The following is a 3,015-nucleotide window of genomic DNA, read 5'->3' on the forward strand; positions in this document are numbered from 1 at the left end:
TTCTGAATCTGGGACTAATGTTTGTGCCTTTTAAGTCCAAGTAAAATTTCTCAAGTATTAAACAGAAATATTTATGTATCAACATCTAAATTGAAGACATTATATTGTGTGGTAGGAAGAAGTAAACTCTTATTTTAAATAATTTATTAGATAATGTTTTGTCCTGTAATGTTTGTTATATAATCAATTATAATCCAGAAATCAAACAAATGGAACCACCCAATATTTCATAGGTCCCACACATGTGTTCACTTCTTTCTAAGTAACGTACAGTTTGTTTAGCAAGATTCACTGTTTATCATGTATCAATATGGCGCCTTCTCCACATTGTTGATGCGGCGGAGGACAGTAAGACGCCAACGTCCCTTCTTTCGCTTGACGCAGGGAAAGCCTTTGACAGACTCGAGTGGCCATTTTCACGATCAGTCTTAACAGTGATGGCCTTTGGTAACACTTTCATTGGTATGATTTAATCTTCGTACTCTAATCCCTCAGCCTGAGTCTTGACCGGACCCACCTCCTCTTTATTTCCAGTTTCTAGATCCTCCCACCAAGGCCGCCCCTCAAGCCCCGCATTATTTGTCATTTCTCTGGATCTGCTGGCTCCAGCCAGTCACCAATCGGTTATGGTGTCAGCGTTAAGCCTTTGTAATACACAGCATCATCTCTCATTATTTGAGGATAATGGGTTTTTTTGTTTTGTTTTGTAGAAAACCCCTCTCAGTCTCTCCGTCACCTTCTATCTTTACGCGAGGAGTATGGAAGCCTATCAGGCTTTAAAATGAACTGGTCAAAGTCTGCACTTCTTCATTTAAATGATACTGCCCTCAACTCAACCCTCTCTGCCGACATCCTCTGTGGTTAAGCAGTTTAAATATTTAGGCATCGAGATCTTCCCCTGCTTAAACCAGATTATTGAACATCTGTTGCCCTGACGTTTTGAAGGACATGGAAAAGTGGATGCGTCTCCCCGTATTGATTCAAGCCTGTATCTCAGTTGTTAAAATGAATTTTATACCCAGGGTCAGTTTTGTGAGCTCTATGCTGCCTCTCCCCCCTCCTGCTGGCGACTGGCGTAATTTACAATCATCCGTACCTTAATTTATCTGGAGATGCAAGCGGCCAAAATTTAAGATGTCCACTCTACAGAGGAGGAGACTGGATGTTGTGTAAGAAGAAATATGATACGTCCACATATTTTTCTCAGATTATACTTAAAAATGTTTGCATAATAATACCATATTATACTGATCACTCTCAACAAGATAACATGGAGCCACCGTCTGTCTTTGTGAAAGGCACAGGATGTTTTTGGGGGGCAGAGCAGTGAGATAAACTGACAACATCCACTTTGTCATGACTTGGTATTAACATCCACTTCTCTGTAGTGTGGAAACTCTTTGTGTTCACGAGTAAAAATTAACCTTTGATAGAACTTCAGTGGTCTCTGTCTACTTTTGATAATGTAATTATTCTAACAACTTGGTCCTTTGATTCGGGTCCCAATAATCCTTCCCCTCCTTCCAGGTTTTCTCAACAGCGACTTCAAAGTAATTTTACACATATGGTCCAACGTTGTTATAAGACATCCTGCAAGCTTTGTAACGATTGGACAAAGATTGCACTTTGTTTAAAATTGCTGATTTGTCAAAAACATTTATTTTAAATTCAGTGTGATATGTAGCTCGGTCCAGCTCACGGTAATTTGAGAAAAGCAGATGACCAACACAAAAAAAAAAGTTTAATTATAATTTATGCTCTTTATTGTTCTCTTATGGGGAAATTACAATTTACACTCTGATGTTTTTACACACTACACACAGTCCTGAACTACACACACATGCTCAGGTCCTATACATGCACTAATGGAGAGATGTCAGAGTGGGGGGGATGCCAGTGATGGACCAGCGCCCTGAGGGGGGTTGGATGCCTTGCTCAAGAGCACCTTGGTAGTGCACCACACTTTGGTCCGAGCAGTTACTTGAACCAGCGACCCTCCGGATCCCAATCCAACTCCCTATGGACTAAGCTACTGCCACCCTTTTTTAAAAATATTACATTGTATTACAGCTGCAAGCTGCGATTCCAAGCTCATACCTTGATTTGTGTCATTCCTCGTCCAGTTATTGTGCATTTAAAGCGACCCCCAGTGGCCAATTTGACACTTGCAATGTAGGTGTGAGGTCATTATGGAGACATTTCCTGGAAGTTATGTGTTGATTGGACAAACATTTAGTCATTTATAGCCGGATTTGCCCTCATCACCTGCAGATTGTTGACATTTATAGCGCCCCCTGGTGTTCAATGTTAATGAGAATTTCAGTGCAGGGTTCAGGTACTAATGAGGACATATCCTGCGAGATTTGTGATGATTGGACAATGAACATGTGATTTATAGTAAAATGTGTGTAATTCTACTCACCTATCTTGCGCTTGTAGCGCCCCCCAAGTGGCGTATGTATATAAACTGTCTGGATATATCTGGAGCACTTCTCTGAACAGACCCTGTGAGTTTTTTGGGATGATTGGTCTTTTACTGATTTATGTCCAGAGCCACGCCCCTTTTTAACTTCATTGGTGAATAACTTGAAAAGTAATTGAGATATGGAGATGCTTTATACAACTTGTAATACGCTTGATCCGTTGATGATTTACTGAAAATCTGGTGGGAATCAGAGCTATGGTGTAGGAGGAGAGCTCAAATCTTTTTTTTACTTTGATATAACTTCAGTTGTCTCTGTCTATTCTTGATAATAAAATTATCCTAACAAATACAAGAAAAACTGAATAAATATGGATCAGTAGGAACCCTACAGATAGATAACTAAACCAGTAAAACAGGGTTCTTCAATGTAACTAAATATATCCTCATGAAAGAAATCAAAACAGAAAAAGTGAACTAGAATACCGGGGCTTTTATTTTGCCAGCGGTCCCCAGCCGGAAGTGGTGCTGCTGTAGTTTCCGGGTGCTGAGCAGCGGGAGCAGTGAGGAGAGAAGCCGTTAGCTGAATCCAA

At 40.4% G+C, this 3,015-nt stretch overlaps 1 protein-coding gene across 2 annotated transcripts in view; it reads left to right on the forward strand.

Moving 5' to 3' along the window:
* The window catches only part of LOC117956476 (oocyte zinc finger protein XlCOF6.1-like), a 59,752-nt gene that overhangs the window by 18,158 nt on the left and 38,579 nt on the right, over window positions 1–3,015 (forward strand). The gene's annotated exons all lie outside the window — the stretch shown is intronic.

This window comes from Etheostoma cragini, chromosome 14, assembly GCF_013103735.1.
Source record: "Etheostoma cragini isolate CJK2018 chromosome 14, CSU_Ecrag_1.0, whole genome shotgun sequence".
NCBI classification, from domain to species: domain Eukaryota; kingdom Metazoa; phylum Chordata; class Actinopteri; order Perciformes; family Percidae; genus Etheostoma; species Etheostoma cragini.